Below are 20,465 nucleotides of genomic sequence, written 5' to 3'. Positions count from 1 at the left end.
TTGAGTTTCAGTATTGCATGCCAAAGAGGACATTTCAATCCATCACACTGCCCCCATACGTATATGAGCATCATAAATCTTCACCTTGTAAACACGTACCAAACCCCACATGCTCTCAGTGAACGCACACCAAATATTGACTTTTGTTTTCTAACAGCGTGTTGTTTTGTCTGACAGCTAGTAAAGAAATACCACAGTGACAGTAACAAACAAAACATGGCAGCCTGACAGACTCAATATCAATACTTCTCATCAATACTGTGTCCTAATAAATACTGACCTATTCGTGTTTGGCATTTTTTATATTTATATCGGGAACAACAAATATTCTTAATAGGGCACAGATGCATTGAGGCTGACATCTCATAAAACCAAAAGCTATTTCATTAGCTTTGAAATGAAACTGTATTTTCAGGATTAAGTGAGTGTTTTCCAGAAACTGACAGAAAGCAATACAAACACAATAAAAAGGAAAATTAAAAAAAGACGCACTGACATGAGAAGATGTCCAAAGCATATCAAGTAAATTGTACAGACAGAACAACTTCTTTTAGGATGTTAATGAAGCTAACGGGAGAGAAACCACAAAAGAAGTAACCTGTTCTGCGTCTTGACTTCCATCTGTAAAACAGCATAAGAACAGAAAAGAAAAACAGTCATGGAATAGCTTGCCTCGTGAAATAACAAGACACACCCTTTATTATTCATTTTGTTATAAATGCTTGGATTATGTTAAAAGTAGCTGCACCACTGAGTTTTCAGATATAAGGGGGTCTGAGGTCATAAATGTTTCATTAACATGTATAATTTATTATAAAAATGACTCTTAATATTTCCCTTCTCCTTCATCCTTAATGTCAGAGTCGCTTTCCAAGGAGATAATTGATGTTTTCTAATTCAGCAAATGGCCACTGCCGGAGCCTCGGAGAGGAGTAAGGGACTCGTGAGTGGCAGACGATACATTACTCTCAAGGGGGTGGAAAATTATACTATCAGCAGAGACCGTTTGGTGCAGTAAATACCGAGGGGACCTTTCAGTACAGGAGCTTATTCATAACCACTGGGTGAACATTCACAAAGAGGATAGTGACAGTTACCCTTTCATCAGTGTAGACACAGACCAAAGAGTGACGGATCAAAGAGTTTTGGTGAGGCTTTGATATGAAGAAGTGAGGTGGAAAAGGAACGTCTCTGAGCAAACAAGCCAATACTTTAATGATGACTTAAAGTTAAGTCAAATCTATAAATATCAAAATAAAAACATGAAAACCAATGAGTCACTCACATAAATTAAAATACCAATGCTCTGCTTAAAACATGAAGAGTGGAAATACTTCCCAAAAAAGAGAAAGAAAGATCTACTGTAAGTCTACCTATTGTTAAATATTCTCTTTCTTCTATCTGACTTCTGAGGCACATGATTGTGTGAACTGATACTGTGTGTTTTTTCTGAGATGTTTTTTTATGTTTCTGAGTATGTTGTTTGACACACAGTATTGCGAGTCATTACTGTATTCCCCTTTCCCACCGAATTAGCGCATGTGAGCGGGTTTTTGTAAGGCGGGAAAACCACTTAAAAATAGGAGACAGACTGCTTTCCCGTTGCCAGTAGACCACAGGGGTGTACATCCCTCTGTAGCAGACTACTATGCCTTTTGTGGTTTATTAGTTAGTTAACGGTTACAAAAAGCAGCATGAAAAATACTGTTTGGATGGTATTTTGTGGCGACCTGTCATTGTATCGCGGCGGCAAAAGGGCTAAAATTTGCGTGCCCATCTGGATGTTGTATTTCCATCACTATCAATCTAAGCTGATAGAAGCTGTGCTAATAAATATGTGATTACTGCAGGGATGATGTTTTTTTTGTAGGCAGATGTGGTAGTTAGCATTGTCCTGGTTGCCCCGTCAAAAAGCCAATGGGATTTTTCAATTGGATTTTTGATTACTGCAGAAAATTAGCTGCTGATACATACTTTGTTCAGTAAAATAATCCTCACAACTGAACACTGCTATTATGATTTTTGAGGCATAAATGCATTTGTCAAGAGTAAAAAATTAACCTTAGGTTATCGCCGAACTACACTACGGTTGCATGACTTAACATCACCACCACCACAAGGCTGTAAAGCCGTGTTTGTTGTGATGACGCTCTCATTAAGAGGCTCATTTAGCCACTCAGTAGCAACTGCCTTTTTTAGAACACCTAAAAGCTTCAAAATTTACGAGTGGGGTATTTACTGACGTGTTTTATGTCTACGTGAAAGTCTCTTGAGCTTGTGTTTACCACAGACTTTATTTCAAGCATCTAACTAAAAACCCATTAAAAAAAACAAACCTTTGACTTTGAGACAAGGGCACCAGGAGTGCTAACATGCTGACTCATTTCCAGGCTTTTAGGACTCATTCCTGCACCACTCTATACAAAAGATTTAAGCAGGTGTTAGTGGGGTTTTTTGTGAAGTGAGAAAAAGAGGCTTATGTTTATGTGTTTTAAATGTTTGCGTGTGACACACTAAATTGCTATCTTAGCCAGGGCTTCCTTAAAAACAAATCTTCCAATCCCAGTGGGACTCACGTGGTTAAATAAAGGTTTAATAACAAAAAATACACATATGTGAGTTGAAACTTATAGCTGACTGAAATAAAATAAAGACAAAATGCAGGTGATGAAACAAAGGATGATCCCAACTTCAAATCCAGTGATGACTACCTGGTTCGAAGTCATCCTGAGAGCATGTGGACATAGTCATACTGGCGAGGTTGCGCCTGGTCTCTCTCTTCTCTCGCAGAATCTGTTGGAAGGTCCTCAGGCACTTTAGCCTACGTTCATCCAGCTGGCTTATCTCCAAGGATGGCTCTGCTGCAACTTCCCCTGCTTTCTCTTCTGGGGCCACAGTGTCTGCGGTGGGTTGCTGTGGCAACTCAGTTTCTCCCTGCAGTGCTAGAGGTTCATCAGCCGAAAGGGAGACTGAGAGGGATTCTGCAGTGGTGCATTGAGAAAGCTGAGCTTTAAGTTTGACATCTGCAGGACCATCTGCAGGACCCTCTGCAGGTCGTTCTGTAAGGCCATAAGGTGGAGGCAGTATTGAAGTGCTACTGGAAATTGGGTCAGGGCAAACTAAAAGTTCTTCTGGGCATGAGAGGATCTTTTCCGAACAAGGAGGGTGTTGGCAAGTGTCTGTAGACTCCAATGTAAGGCTGTTGTTGGCTTCTTCAAGCATAGGCTCCACAGAGAAAACATCTGATTTCTCTAAAGTACTGTTTTTGCTCAACTCCCCAACAGCACTACTTCTATCAACCACATCACCTTTCAGGGTTTCGTCACATGTTTGTTCTGATTGTGCCTCATAGGATAGAGGTTTTGAAGGCAACTCAGCTGTAGACAAGTCAGAAGGCATTGATATTTCAAAGTCTGCTTCCTGGGGTCCAGGTACTTCAATTTTGCGTAATGCTCCCCGCAAAGCTGAGCTAAAATCAAGTACAGCTCGGCCTATGCGCTTGACATTGAAACCACCAGCTTGGACATCTGCACTGACAGAGCGAGGGAGTCTGTTTTCTAAGCTTTGGTTGGTGGCTTCAGTCTGTTGGATGTACAGCCTGTCCACATCATCTACAGTTGTACATAAGGAAGCCTCAGTCCATGTCACTGCTGAAGACTCTTCATAGGCTAAAAAATTTTCCTGATAACTATCGACATGACACTCTGTGGTGTAGCTCAGGTCATTTGATTGCCCATAGTCAAATTCCTCTGCTTCTCCATCATGCCCATCAACTGAATGGTAACCAGAGCTTTGAGGGTATGAAAAATCAGCAGCATACTCGTATCCTGCAGCGGGCTTCTCAAGGTCAGTATCTGTTGGAACATTAATGCCAGACTGAGTTTGAGGCCTTCTCCTCCGTGACTGCCACTCCTCCCTGCTAGAAGTGCTGGCAGGTGAGTTGTAATGTTTCCCAGAACGAATAGAGAGATGTTCAGAACTTCCCGTGGAGCACTGCCCTGATGTACCATATCCCCCTGCCCCTCTGTAGTGATCCCAGCTACCAGCTCCTTCACAGCAAAGAGGGGTCTCACTTTCATGCTCTTCCGGACTCCTGTCCCTGTGGTAAGCAGTTTCCTGATGCCACGCAGATTCTGCAGAGGCACTGTGTGGTGGTCCCGTGTTTGTCCAATGTTCCTCCCCATCAACAGTTCTTTGCTGCTTCCTTCCATGACTAGATGATGGTCTCTCTAGATCTGACTCACTATGACCAGAAGACAAGGAGCTGGTGCTTGGACAGTCTTGGCCATCCTGCCTTTCAAAGTAGCCAAAGCTGAGCTTTCTTGCTATCGCACCTACTGGGATATCCGAGCTATGGTCAGAGTTATCCTCTCCTTCCTCTAGTTCCTGATTATCCACTGATTCAGCAATTGGGGAGACAGTAGACTCCTCTGCCCTTGCTAGCAGTAATTCTCCATGGATGCTATGGCGCTCATTGCAGACTTGGGGGAAAAGATTTGATTCAGACTTTGGTATTGCGCTCCCTAAACTGCCATAAGCACTAGCAGGTCTTCTGCGAGAGGATGGTCCATCTTTGGACCCTGCCCCCGACCAGGTACCGGCGTGTTCCCCTGAACCAGCTTTGTTGCTAGAACGAATGCCCTCAATCTCCAACAATACGGCATCGACACAGGATGATACTTCCTCAACTGACCCTCGAACGGAGGTCAGGTAATCCCTGAGGTCGGAGATTTCCTCCTGGATCTTGTTGATCCCCCTCAGCTCTTTAAGAATGTGCTCAATTATGGCACTCGACTCCTCCTCTTTATCCTCATCCTCTTCCAACAGCGTACCTGGCAGAGCTCTGTTAAAGTTGTAGTCCACACAGTCACCAGCAGAAAAGGGTCTCTTTGGCCGAATACGGGGTGAAGGAAATTCCCTTCCGGTTGCTCCTGCAAATTTGGTACCATTCATGTCTGGGCCTATTGGAGTATAGTGTGGGGGCGGTTGCATCTGCTCAGGTGTTGGCCGAATATCACCCACAAAGGAGATTCGTTTCATATTTGCTGGGGATCTGCAGCTTTTATGCTGCAAAGTGCAGGGTATTCTTATACATCCCTCTCTGTTCAACTCTACCTCTCCTACACATGGCGGCGCTGGTGCTACTCCATGACCTTTACCGTTTGACACTTTTGGAGGGTAAGTCTCAGGCCTGGGGCCGACCTTTGAATATCTGCTTCTGTGCTCCTTTCTGCCCTCCTGTGTTTCCCCCTCCTCCTCCTCCTCAATGCCTGTATAATAGAGGTGGGAATCTGGGACATGGTGGTCTGCAGAGCCTTGCAAGAGACGATGTATTTTGCCCCGAATGACCAGTGCTACCCTGGGGTTTGGAGCCCTCTTTTTGGGTGAGTGGACTTTTGCCTTTGTGCCTCCTTTAGGGGCAACACCTGCTCCGTGTTGTCCATTGAAGCGATTCCTGGAGAACATATTCTCAAGAGAGCAGCCTGTCCTCATCTAGTTTCCCACATTGTCAGTGGGAGTTACAATCAAAGTGCTCACGGTATCATAGTTCATTAAATTAGCCTGTTGGAAGCTTTTTCAGCCTGACCACTCAGTGTCAGTGGTCCATGACTAAAATGGGAAGACAAAGATAAAAGACTTGTAAACACAAAAAACACCACAACATCCTTGTCAATTCAGTACTTTGGAAGAGAAGACATTTGAGGAATTATATTCCCTAACTAATGAAGATAAATTTCTCCACCATCATTGAAGAAACAGTATCTTGCTCAGTCAACTTCAAAAGGATAAAATTAGATAAAATACTGTGTAAGTTTGAGAACACTGGGATAAAGAATGCAAAAGTAAGTAAGTTAGTGCTGTTCCCGAACACATTTCCTCTCCATGCCCAGAGAGCGGAAGTGACATTATTTATGTATAATATGATCATATGAACATATGATGACAGATGATGTTATCCATACTAATCTGGCGAGCTTGCAGTTTGTGTTAGTCAATATAAAATCAACATTTTGAATGCCACTACTCTGGTGGCTGCATTCATCATCATGTCCTCACAATAAAGTGGACATATAATATTCAGGTTAAATCAGCCTTTCAGAACACACCGCCCGTGTCAGAACTAGCCCCTCTGCTGAGCAAAAAAATTGCTATGCTATTGCTATGTAAGATCTATTTCCTGAATGTATATAACTTCAATTTATTCACTGAACTCTAGATGGTTCTATTATCTGTTATATCAATGCTGAATGAAAGAAATATCCGCATAGTGAGCACGGCAAGCATCTTGAGGTTAAACAGGAAATGGAGAGTGTGTCACAGTGACGCATGGTTCAGTTCATCGGAAGGCAATTTAGCTATCAGGACTTTCGTCATATGTAAGAATGAAATTATTCTTTTGCCATTCATCTAAAATTTGTAAAGATTGTTGGACACAGATGGCCCATGTTGTTACAGCAAAAGATGAGGTAAGTGCCCTTTCCTAATCTCTTTCAATCACTACAACCGGACATCATCCAATTTTTAAAGATTACAATAGATTGTCAACACACAGAGTCTCAAATATTACCTCTGAATTTTCTATCTTTTATCACACACACACACACACACACACACACACACACACACACTCACACACACAAGATGCAGATGGACCAAATCCATCAACATTTGGTCAGGTCAGAATTCACAGAGGAAGCATTCGACACCAAAATGCTTAATTGCAATCTGTGATGGACTTATTGATCAGTCTGACACTCTCTTAAACCAGGTGTTTTTCACTTTCATTAATTTTCTTTATCCACTTATAATGTTAGGGTTCACAGAGTAGCTTGAGTCTATCCCAGCTGACGTGGGCAAGAGGCAGGGTACACCCTGGACAGGGTGCCAGACTATCCCAGGGCTGACATGTAGAGACAGACAAACAATCATGCTCACATTCACATGTACTGCCAATTTGGAGTCACATGACTTGAAGTGCATGTCTTTGGACTGTGGGAGGAAGCTCAAGTACCTGCAGAAAACCCACGCTGACACGCGGAGAACATGCAAACCACACAGAAGGAGTTTAAAACCATTTAATGTGACTGGGGCAAAAGCAAATGTCAAATCACGCTGGATCAACATTTCTGTAAACGTGCCAGTGTTATCCAGCCGGCTAATTTTCAACTGCAGTCCTTTGGCAAGATGTTATGAAACCAATAAAATTTTCAATCTTACTTGACTCATTTTTATGGGAGTAAATATACTCTAACTTGAGTAGATTTTCAGTACTTTACACACTGCTGATTCTTGATTAATCAAATAACCATTTCTATCAGATAATAGAGTTATATGCCCATCACAGTTTATAACAGCCCAAGGTAACGTGTCTTCTGTCAGACCAACAGTCTGAAACCTAAAGATATTCAAACAACTATCGTATGAGATAAAGTCAAGAAGGAAATCCTTTCAAATGAGAAGCTGGAACGAGAAAATGTTTGTCATTTTTAGATGAATTGAAACACTTACTCAATCATAAAAGTAGCTGGCAATTATTTTTCTGTTGATTTACTAATCAAGTAATCATTCAAGAGGAGTAATGAGAGGAATACAGTTCACTGCAAAACCCCAAAGTTAGCTACACTTACAAACAGATTTTAGACACCTGGGAATTTGGTAAAATAAGGTAAGTCCAGGGTGAGACATGCCTCACATCACCCTCTCCACTCCAAATTAAATTTCATGTCCTTCCTTGTAAAAATGTTATCTTCTTCTTTTCTCAGCTCATACTGTGTTTGAATTCATTTTCGAGGTTCTTCTGTTTTATGTGATCTTTCTATGGTCACAGAGGAGCTGTAACTCTGAACCCTGTGGTTTTTAGTATTGACTGCTTGTAAAGTTGATAACCAAGACACTGACACCTACTTTTATACATATCTTGGATTCTTGGGTCTAAACTACATGCCATAAATTTACATGTGATTTTTATTATCAGATGCATGTGTTCTGGTGTGTTATAAGACAAGGCTGTTAATACCTATTTTACCAACCCAATCACCAGAATAAATGTTGGCATTGTTCGTGTCTAAAAAAACATGGATATATTACAGTTCTACATTATTGTGTAGCGGATACGATTCAACAACACTGTGGTTAACATGTGGATAGGTTAAGGCACAAAAACTACTTGGTTATGGTTTTGAAAAGATTGTGTTTTGGCTTAAAATACCCACTCTTGGTGACATTATCACATTTGGAAAAACAAACTGCTTTTCATGGCACTATCATAGCAGGAAACGCCAAACTGTCTCGGTACAAAACAACCACTTTTCAGGACACTATCTCGAGTGTAAACACAGCAACTGGTTGCTAAAAAACACCCACATTTGGTGGCTATAAAGCCACTGAAAAACAAACAAGACTCACTAAACAACTGATCTCAAACAGTGGTCTGCAGCTTGGCAAGTGTTTCGTCTAGGTATCATATCCACCATCCTCTTCTCCTCCCGATAACAAAGTCAGCCGATACATTACATCACCTTAGAGACATTGATATGAAACATATACCAGCTCTTGTTAACACTATCACATCTGGAAATGCAGCATTTTAGTGGCACTTTCCTTGCTGAAAATGCAGCAACATCTCGGTAAAAACCTATCCCTTTTTGTGACACTATCATGGCAGGAAATGCAGCAATGTCTCAATGAAAATCTACCCCTTTTTGTGACACTATTCCAGGTTGAAACACCTATGTTTGGTGTCTACAAAGCTGCTGAAAATTCAATGATGATTCACTAAGCAACTGGTCTCAAACAGTGGTCTGCAGCTTGGCAAGTTCTTTGGACTAAGTGGATATATGTTTGACCACAGCCAACATTTTGGAAGGACTTCCTGACTTATTATCTAATATTTAAAGCTAGATCGTTTGGACTAGACCTCTAAAATTATATATTATTGGCTGTAAAAGATTTACTGGAGCCAAGCTTGGATAAACCCAAAAGAAAGTAAAGTCTCTCCGACCAGAGCAGGAATTCTTAGTCATTCTTTATCCCCTTCTGCCAACGTACATTTATTAAAGGAAATAATGAAAAAGATAATTCTCAATTTTATTTAAGGATATTTAAGGATACTTTGGAAGCTGTACTTCAGATACTAAGTGTTAGAAAAGCTGGTGAAGGAGGGATGGTGAATTGTGAAGTAGGATAAAATATGTAATGCAGTCAAACTTAAATCAATCCCACCCTGAGGGTAGACCAGCCACCACATTAAGGCAGATATGCTCCAACTCCGCTTACATAAGTTACTGCACTGTAGAAACTTTTACACTAAAGCACTGGAGCTGCAGACAAGCACACACAAGGTTGTCACTTATGATTCTGAATGTATGAATAAATTAAAGGCCCTGAAAACTTGTTTTCCTAATCTGCTTACAAAGCTGCATGAGCACACTATATATGCAGGATAGAAGTAACTAGTTTTTTCTGTCACTTGATGCCTCCACACTGTTCTGATGTGAGTGGGGTTGGTTGGAAAAAGATGATGTCAGATATTTTACTGCACCAAACAGATAAGATTGAGTAGCTGACAACTGAGTTGAGAAGTTGGAGGAGTTCTCTTGGGTGCTTTTGGTTCAGGGTGTATAAGTCTAGCTAATTTACAACATAGAAAGTTTCAGGCGACAGAAAGTTGGCACACTTTCAAGACTTGGATTGACATGAAACTGTCTTGGTTGAAACATCAGTACAAACAACCCAGTCTCCAAAATAAAATGTTGGCATTGTACATTTCTGCAAACCCTGAATATGTTACATGTGCATGTTTGTTTCATACTCATCATATCAATGTTTTTAAAAAGACATTCCTTAGTATCCGAGCTGACGTTATCATCTGGAGGTGAAGATAACGATAGATGGCAAGTAAACTAGGCGAGTGCCTGCTAATTTGCAGATCACTGTTCGAAACCAACAAGCAACCAACTGGTTGTTGTTTAGTGAGTCATTGGTATGTTTCCAGAGCTTTTTAGGCACCAAATGTGGGTGTTTTGTAGCGACTGGTTACAGTTTTTCCAGCAGTAATAGTGCCACAAAAAGCTCTTGTTTTTACCGAAACAATGCTGCCTTTCAAGCGGGAACTGTGCCCCCAAACCCAAGTATTTTAAGCGTCTTTTCCTAATCATAACCAACTAGTTTTTGTGCCTAAATCTATCCACATCAAAGGTTAAAAGTCCAGTGTGTGGGATTTTGAGGGATACATGGCAAAAATGTAATATCATGTGATAAATATGTCTTCTTGAGTGTATAGACATCTAAAAATGGACCGCATCGACAGAGATCACTATGTTGCACCTCCATGTTCCTACAGTGGCCCAGAATAGACAATCCAAGAACTGGATCTAGAAGGGGCCATACCCGTTTCTGCGTCAGTTATTGTGGTTAGCAACCCCTTCACAGAGACCAGTGTTGGAAAAACACTGATGTTTTAAACCTGAACCTGCTTTATTGAGTGTTTGACTGGTTTAAATCAACAGGTCAGTTTGCCTTTGAGAGGAAAGAGACCTCCTCAGATAATTCTGCTCCCTGAAAAAAACCTACTTAACGTCTGGATCTTAAGATCAGAGAAAAAGGGTGAGTGCACATTAGCATGTGCTGGGCTAGCGGCATGTCTGCAACAAGCCAAACCGCCAGAAAAACACTGATTTCTACTGTGAAACTGCTTTATTCAGTGATGTCACTGGTTTAAATCACCTGGGCCGTTAGTTTTTGGAGAAGAGATGACCTATTTGGATAATTCAACTCCTGGTTAAACTCTCCTGAATGTCTGGCTCAGAAATAATGTGAGCATGCATCAAGCTATCAGAGAAAAAAAGGCGAACACACATGAGCAGGTTCTGGGTTAGTGAACCGTCTGTGCCAAGCCAAACAGCTTCAAGGAAACAATTTTTTTTTTTAACCTGCTTTATTCAGTGTTTTTACCATTTTTAATTACTGGGTCTGTTTGTTTTGGAGAGGAAGAGACCTAATTAATAATTCAGCTCCAAGTAAAAAGCTCCAAAACATAAACGCTGACGGAATCCTGAGCTGGAGTTCATGTTTAGCACATGAGAGAAGTTTCAGCTGGTTGCAATCTGCAATCCTCACTGCTAGATGCCACTAAATCCTACACAGTTATGTTCAAACATAAAATTTCAACATACCCGTGCAAATATAACTTATTTGAGGTTTGCAGAAATGTACAATGTCAACAGTTTTTCTGGCGGTTGGGTTTGTTCAGCAGATGAGCAACTGTGCAAGAAAATCTGGTTCTTTGATAAAAAGTCAAAGGTACAAGCTTGTAGAAATAAAACACATAAAGAACTCAACTATGACTCTCAAGGAGATTTTCTGTAAGCAATACTTATTTACTGAGCTCAATATTGTGTAACATGCACCTCTAATTGCAGAAGATAAAAATGACATACTCATTTATCCACTTAAATCAGTGCACTTTGAGATCCAGGGTCGACTTTGGAAGAATTTGGCAGCTATATGCTGTTTCCAACTGCAATGACAAAGCATTCAGAATGTGCTATAACTGGCTTCTTGTGCCTATCTAGTTTCTTCTGCATGGCAACAGCAGCTGAGGCTCATGGGTACTGTAGTAGTTAGAGCCATCCATCATACAAACCAGACAGAACAAATCAAATCTGACCAAATAACGCCCACACAGTCCTGATGGTAGCGGACGTTTGAGTGTTAAACTTTAAAGCAGAGGTTCATTGATGTATTTTTCCCTAAACTTAAATAATGCGTATTTTGTTATATTGAAATACCTGAGATTTGAAACACCTGCCAAACTGTCAGCATGGATCTCTCTAAGGGTGACGTTTCTTCAACTTTTTCTTGTGGCAAAACAATATGATGATGCTTTGCTTCCTGGCAGCATTACGACCACTGCTTCACACTGGTTGTGTTTTTTTTCTTCTTTCTTCCTGGGAGTCTGTCAGAGAGCAGCTGGCTGATGGCAGGTTAGGAAGCCCCATCATCCCCATCCAGCCCTACTGATTAGTGAGCTGCAGGGAGGATGGGAGGAAGCTCTGGGGCAGGTGCAAGGGTCTCTTAACCATGTCAAGACTCCAAGCCCTCTATAAATATGATGCTTGTTCTGTTTCTTTGTGCAACCCATTCATGCTCAAAGCTCTTATTATCAAAACCTACAATTTGCATGACATTACAAAAGACACTGCAGCTCCTTTGGATCATTTCGTTCATGGCTCTCTCTGCACCTCCTGCTCCTTCTTCTTCTTTACATTATTCGTATTATTTATGTCTGCTTGTTGGCAATGCTCCCGTGCTTTCTTTCTCAGTCATTTCACATTGGACACGACCCAAAGGAGAAACTCATACTCAAGCCAAAAGGGGAGATTTTCTGAGTGTCTGCTTCAGTGCCAGCGAATGACAAGGATTACTTTGGAGATTTACCTCGTCCTCTCTGGTGAATAATGCTGCAGCATGCATTCACATCACAGCGGGAAAATGGAAGAATGGAGTGTCAACTTGTTTCTACAACTTAGAAATTGTATTTTTCAACTTGTTGGAAAGGCCAGATTGACAATAACAGCGGTTAAGGTCAATTACTCACATTTTTCATGAGGGAATATAGAATAAAATAATGTTGTTGTGCTTTCCTGAAAGATCCAGAGGGGGGAGAGACATCAAATTTGGTTGAATCACTGCTTTGTGTCCACAAGTTTGCAAAAACGCACCTTGACAAAATTTCCCACAAACCCTCAAGGTGGTATTTTTCTCTATCAGCACCTCATATTTAACACAAAATCCAATATGACATGAAAGTGGTGTGAATCAGCCCTTTGTCAGACTTGTATATAACAAATGTGTCTCCTCTCAAGAAGTGCTGTTACCTTTCTGTGACTTCCAAGTGCATTCATAGTTTATGATTTCAAGCATGTGGCAGTAAATTTAGGGCAATATTAAAAATTAAATGAGGAGCAAAGTTTGGAACAAGCCGCAGCTTTGGCTTCCAAGAGCGCTGGCCCTCTTCCTCCCTGTCTGTTAGACTCAGCCCAGGACATGTGTAGAATAGAAGAGAAAGTTGCCCGGCTGTGAGCCAATTTCCCATTTGAGGATTGAGCTGCATTGGTATACACCTACCGTTTAATTTCTTTGGTCTAGAATAAATGTCGACCATTATGATTAGCTGCAATTTTGTATTTGATTTGCCCTTTATCTTCAAAGCCTCGGTCTTACAAGCAGTCTGGGGCTGATAAACCAGAGTCGCATTGTTTATTGAACAAAGGTTTAGTATCATCTCCTAACTGCGAGGTTAACGATTTTGTTACATGGGCAGCAGAGGGAGCAAACCAAATGTGACACCAATTTCAATGGCTTTAGTGAAGCATAACGGACTCAGCTTCATTCTTTTATCAATTCTGGGCCTCCAGAAGTAAGAACACATAGCTGAATTTTAGTACAGTTTAATTTTAGTTAATTTTGCAACAAGCTGGCACACAGAAGGGACTAAACGGTTCATTTGTGTGCAGAACAATGCACATGGCTCTTCCAAAATTTTTCATGAGCATTTTATGAACTGCAAACTGTATGGTTAAACGTACAATGTTTAACATGTGGCCAGAATTTGTCTAAAGTGTTCAAAAAAGAACTAACATTATGAATAGACTGTGAAGTAACAGTTCTGATGTTATGTCAGAGATATCTACTGAAATCAGCATGCTAACCAGCTAGCCCCGCCCGACTGTCTTGTAAAATCACTTGTACCTCAAGAGGCGACAGTGAGTGGACAGTCCAATATAGTCTGGGGCCGTTTAGTGGCCATTTTGGTAAGCAACCGCAACCAGGGCGAGAGAGACAGGATCCGGAATTCGATGGATGCACCTTTCCGTCAAAATAAAAGCACCAAGCTAACAAAAATGCGGTGAAACTTTTTAATTTAAAGAAAATAATTTACAAGAAAAGCCCCAAGCCATTAAGTTAACCTTTGTCTTTTATTGTATTTAATTGTATTACAAGTTATTGTCTATTTCAGTTGTCTGTTTTATTAATAGGCACTTGATCCTAGTTTTGTTCATTATACCTGTAGTTTGTAAATGCATTTTTTCGATAAAGTTTGGGCCGATGGGGGCGGAAGAGAGAAGAAAACTGCGTGATGCTCGCCACGTAGCATGCTCTATCAACCAAGTTTCTTGAAGAACCTCTTCTAAAACGGACTGTTGTACGTCCATGTTTAAATGATTAAAATGTATCGATCGTGGCGACAGTCTTCACTCTTCTTTCTTTTCCGATACAACTTTCCAACGTGGAGAAACCGGAGACGGAAATCGAGGGTGCGCCAGAATTTAAAGTTTTACTTTGGTGAATTTGGTGAATTCTGGATCCGCTCTCTAGACCGGAACCAGAATCCAGACAAAATTCAGAGTGAATGGAAACCAGGCTCTTCGCCGTACGTGAAAAGCCTGGTGACGCAAGGCTAGTCCAGTATGAGAGGATAAGGAAGTAGAGCTACAGCCCCCAGTTAGTGCAACCTGGTCAGTGACTTCCGGCATAAGACACTGATGAAAAAAGTGACCCTTTTCACGTCGGCATGATGCGTGGCTGGTTGCTCTTATTGTTTAACAGTGCCCAGCAAGGTCAGGGGGAAACACGGCGGGACAACAATGAAAGTTAAGGGGGCGGAAGTCCGGTTCGGGCGGGCGGTAATGGCGGTGGATGAGTCCAACAAGCACTGACTTTCACCTGGGAGACCTGTGTTCGCTTCCCTAAGGATGTAAAGTCAAACCCTGTTCTTTTTTCCTAAACCAAACCATGTGCATGTGGTGGCTAAACATGACCATGTGTGTTTGGTGTTGAAGGAAAAAAACATCAACATCAACATCAAAAGTAGTACATTTATTTTGAAAGAGACTGTATGCAAACTGTAAAATTCCTGTGAAAACCGAAGTGCTTTTTGAAAAGAGACAATGCATGTAACAGGCCTAACTTGACACAGCCTCCTAGAACGTCAACAACCAACGCACCCAGGGTACCTTGCACGTCGCATGTGGATGTGGAAAGTGCATGACCAAACGTCAATATGCAACACATTCTCACTCTGACTTTGTCAAATATTGTCATTTGATCATGGACTTTCCATGTCCACATACGACGTGAATGGTACCCTGAGTGCGTTGGTTGGTGATGTTCTGGGACACCATGTCAAGTTCTGCCTGTTACATGCATTGTCTTCTTTCAAAATGCCCTTCCATTTTTATTGAAAAATTTAATGTTTAAATGCAGTCTCTTTCAAAATAAAAGCACTACGTTGGTACAACACTGTGAATTTTCTTTTCCTTCAACAACTAATGCACGTGGTTGGGTTTAGGAAAAAAGAACAGTGTTTGGCTTTAGAATCTTACTGGATGAAAACACCGCTCTCTTCCGCCCGCCCCACACGGACATTCGCTGCCTTAACTTTTGTCCTTGTCTCACAGTGTTTCCCCCCTAGCAACGGGTCGCTTATCATGTCGACATTAAAGGACACCTTTTTTCGTTAGTTTCTTCGCAAGTCACTGCCCAAGCGCTGGATTTTGAAGGCTTCGGAGTGAGACCAGGATCCATGATGATCTAACCACTGTCAGCTATGTGACCATGACTCGTTCGTAGCATGATCATCTAATCATCAACAGCTGTGTGACAAAGGTGTGGCCTATATAACAGATTAGTGTACCTGTGTCTCAATATGCTTGTTGATCTTGAAGAAGACCCAAAGGCTGAAACATCATCAGAATAAAAGACACGCACATACAGCCAGTGTGTGACACTTGTTTTCTGCAATCACTGATCGACCTCCTAACAAACCACGTCACAATCATATTAAAAATGAACCTCTCAGAACATGCACAATGACTCAAACCTTGACTTGACCTTGGTTTGCTTAATTTAGTAAGCAACTGCTGTTTTATTGTGTGAAGGTGAAATAATGTTTTCTTCCATGTTATTCTGCCCCAATATGCCTACTGACTCCATGGTTACCTTGACAATGTCAAGTGCACTGCTGCGTTTGTTTTTCTCACCTGCACTGACACATTACAGTCTGCTTGGCTTATGAGCCAGACAAGTGTTGAATGGTGAATTTATATTCTGAATGATGGGCAGAGCAATTGTTCTGCCAGGAATCTGACCGAGCTCATCAGTTAATTCAAAGCATTCTTGCTAAATGGCTTTCTTCTTGACTGGTCCAAGGGCCCTGTAAAAGCTCCTCAGCATGTTTCCTTTTCAAAGGCTGTAAACTTATTGATCAGGGTCTTAAATGCTGTAACCAGCAAACGTCGGTTCAGACTATCAATCAAAGAGCAGCATTACCAGCCAACATCCAGTATGGTTCCATGATACATTTCATCAAGTTACACGTTACAGGAAAAACCAAATAACCAGTTTGAGTATGAAGCCAGTGAACTTCTATACATTCCTGTGCAAAACTCTACAGCTCTTTATTTTAAACACAGATGTATTTTATACATTTTTAAAATAGTTTTTCATATATTCTTAACTGTTGCAGTATTTTTCTCTTATAATATTTGTTGTTACGCACAAAAACAACGAGGAAAATTCCCAGTTTGTGTAAACCTACTCGGCAATAAACCAGATTCTGGCTCAGTTAAAGGGATTGCTTTGGTTTCTCAGCAATTACAGTTTTTCTATGACATAAAAACAGCTGTATGCAGTGTTAATGAAGGATGGATGCAGAGAGGAGGTTTCACAGTGGCAGCCACATAACATCAATAAATAATGCTCCATAAGAGAAGCCCATCTCTGTATGTTATTAAACATTACAACCACTACATCCATGGACAAATAGCCATAAAAGGTGCAAGCTCATTATAAAAACAGCATATTCCTTCACACACAATCAGCTATAAAAGAGAGAAATTTAAAGAAGATTTAGAGCCCTAATTAAACAATCTATAGCTCATGGTTTAAAGTGCATGGAACACAGTGTCCAGCTCCACCTTTGCTGGTTAGGTGATTCATAATCTGGGCACAAAGTGAGGCGCAAGAGGTTTTTTTTTTTTTTGCATAACATGAATTCAACCAATCAGAGTGTCATCAACCATTCCCTTTACAAGCCAGGTGTTCCTGCATCTGGCACATTGGCAGATTTGGCAAATTGGAGAAGTGAGTCTGCTGGGAGTCACGCAGTCAGAGCAGTGAAGTCTCTGCAGCAGAACTAAAAAAACTAGTTACTCACATGATAGAGGAAACAGCTAAACTTTTAGCTTCTGAAATAATAATCAGTGAAGTGAAGTGTTTGGGGCACCATTATCTGTTCAGATTCAACTAAATGCTTCAAAACTCATTGGACGATGTTTCACAGTGCAGATGGACATTGACCTGAAGCATACTGCAAAAGCAACCAAAGACATTTTTAAGGCAAAGAAGTGGAATGTTCTGCAATGGTCAAGTCATATCATCTGACCTGAATCCAACTGAGCATGCGTTTCTCTTGCTGAAGCCAAAACTGAGGGCAAAACACCCAAAACACAAGCAGGAAGTGCAGACGGCTGCAGTAAAGGGCTGGCAGAGCATCACCAGGGAAGAAACCCAGCATCTGATGATGCCTATGTGTCCAACACTTCAGGCAGTCATTGACTGTAAAGGATTTGCAACCAAGTATTAAAACTGACTGTTTAATTGATGATTATGTTAGTTTGTCCAAATACTTATGAGCCCTTAAAGTCGGGGGACTGTGTGAAGAAATGGTTGTAATTCCTACACGGTTCATGCTACATTTTTGAAAAAAGCCTTAAATGAAAGCTGAGAGTCTGCACTTTAAGCACGTATTCATTGTTTCATTTAAAACCCATTGTGGTGGTGTACAGAGCCAAAATGACGACAACTGTATCATTGTCCAAATAATTATGGACCTGACTGTATAACGCTCCGTTTCTTTGACCAACAGGGCTCTCATTTTAGTGTAGAGCGTCAGACTGAATTTACCAACGCACCATGTCAGGTCACTCACTCTCCGGGACCGCCAGTGTTACTTGAATAAGTAAACACTGACCAACGGGACCAGACTGGCCCGACCCGTATGCTCTCACTCAGTGGATGGATGATGTCACAGGAAGCCAATCTTACAAAGGAGGACCACACTTGTTTGTTTTGCTATGGAAGCTAACGTTAGCTAATGTGCTAAAAAGTTAGCAATCCAGAGAAATCAAAGTCGTGCACAGAAATAAAATAAAACATGTGGTTAATTTTCAAAATAAAATTCAGTGTTAATACGTTAACGTTACGATAATATTTCCCTACACTACACATTAAAAACTACATAATGGGCGGAGGCAGTCCTGAAGTCAACAGGTCAGAGGTTTTCAGACGTCATTTCACCCCGTTGACACCATGGACGAGGAGACAGTAATCATGGCAGTGCACCGAGATGTTTTCCAGCGGAGCTGCACCACTCCGCACAGCAAACGCAGCCGGTGGGTACTGACGGACAGCGGAGCACGCAGCGGATAACCAGCGCTGCCGTTCCGCAACGGACACGCATCCAGTGGAAATCCAGCGTGATAGACTCCTGTGTAGCCTACAGCCCTGTGGGGGAGAGGCAGGTTTTGCCTCCAGCTAATAAAATGACATCATTGTGACATCACCCATAAAAGGGTCTATAACATTTATTTAATATCTAAATGATATAACATTGTTCATACTTAACTTTTAATTTCAAAAATGAGCTAGACCAGAATTATTTTTTGTTTCCTGTTAAAAATATAAAAAAAAAAATATTGTGCTTTCGCTTGTTTTCATTTTAATGTTTTAAGAGCAACATAACAAGTAACAAATTACCACTCCACGTCTACAGTGACGATGAGGGCTGGATATCAATACAAGCTCTTAAGACTGATATCTGAGAAAGATGAACACCTCCTCCTCGTTGTTCTGGAAGTGCCTCAATAAAATATAACATGAATCAAGCCACTTATCTACAAGTATAAGAAAACGACACAATGGAAGCAGAAAAGTAGATAACCGCAGCTGAATGTAGGAACTGTGTGTGTCTCTACGTACTCACAAGCATCTTGAAAGTGTGAACATGTGTAATGAGCATGCTATTCTGTTAGGGACAAAGAGTGCCTGACAGAAAATAAATACCACTATTAGGAGGGGGCTTGAATCGTGAAGGAAAGAATGACAGCTGGAAGAATAGTCGGCAGCTGGCTGAGAAAGAGAGACAGTTAGAAAGAGAAAGAGCCAAGCAGAGAAGTGTAATAACAGCTGTTTGAAAGAGTGATAAAATATACAGCAATGAATTTTATAAAGTGAGGAGATGGACTGAGTACTAGAGCACAATAAGACAATATGTTTTGCGAGTGGAATCGCTATGATTTGCAGCATTGCTTCTCCTCGCTTCCTGAGCGACTTCAAATGAAGGCAAAAACAGGAAAAGCTTCCACTCGGAGATCACAAAGTCTTAATGACTGTGTTTACCAATTGGCCTTAAATAAGGGTCAACTTTTCTCCATAGTCATTAAGTCACATCCACACTATAGCCAACTTCACTCCAATTAAACTTCATTCAACAAAACAGAAACAAAACTAGGTGCAAATGGGGCTTAAAATCCAATTACATAAACCGTATTGCAACCAGAGAGTGTGATCAGGGCTAAAAACCTATTACATTAAAGCTAATGCAACAGCGATTCAAGCTAATTAAGGCTTTTTGTGGCATAATATGCCAAATAATAACATGAGAGGGGAAACACAACTAAAAGACAAGCATGAAAACATGTAAAAAAAAAAATCAACTAAAGTTAGGCCAGTAATGCTTTTATCTGTATTTTGTCTTCAATGTAAGTGAGACAATATGTTGGTGCAAGCTAGCGTCACACTGTCTGCATCTATATAGGGAGGCATTTAAGCAATGGCTACAATGTGCACAGTCATGGTCATGGGAATACAGACTACTCTAGTTCTGCAGAGAAGGCTGCCAAATTTTGGACACTTGTTCTGTTATGGTTCTACGGTGCGTCTCAGCACCTCTTGTCATTCTGCAATGGGGGACAATGTCCGTGAAGATTCTCAGTCATCCAGGTCATGGTAATCGTAAATGCTATATCGTACTGATCAGAACTGAAGAAGCTTCTTGGATGAGAGGCGAAACGTCTTAAAGAAACGCAAGCAAGTCCAGTTGCCTATGATATAGCACTTATGAATGGGGGACAATACAGAGATTTTCCTACACTTTGTCCTGAGACCTCAGCATCAGTTTCATATGCATTTTTAATGTCTCCTTACTATTTGGGCTCAGTAGAACCTGATAAGTATAAAAAACTAAATATTAGCTATGTTTCCATCCAAAAGTGATTCAAATCATTGGGAAATGTTCATTAAAAGAAATACAAATCCTGTGTGTTTCCATTAAATGTACGGACTTTGGTGAAAACTACGAACTACTTTTCCGCAAAACCAGAAACAAAACAAGTCTTGCATTC

At 41.0% G+C, this 20,465-nt stretch overlaps 1 protein-coding gene across 1 annotated transcript in view; it reads right to left on the bottom strand.

Moving 5' to 3' along the window:
• LOC144464340 (protein unc-13 homolog B-like) overlaps positions 1-20,465 on the bottom strand; it is a 182,616-nt gene that overhangs the window by 491 nt on the left and 161,660 nt on the right. The gene's annotated exons all lie outside the window — the stretch shown is intronic.

Source organism: Epinephelus lanceolatus, chromosome 9, assembly GCF_041903045.1.
Source record: "Epinephelus lanceolatus isolate andai-2023 chromosome 9, ASM4190304v1, whole genome shotgun sequence".
NCBI classification, from domain to species: Eukaryota; Metazoa; Chordata; class Actinopteri; order Perciformes; family Serranidae; genus Epinephelus; species Epinephelus lanceolatus.
This window is presented reverse-complemented; position numbering and strand designations above follow the sequence as displayed.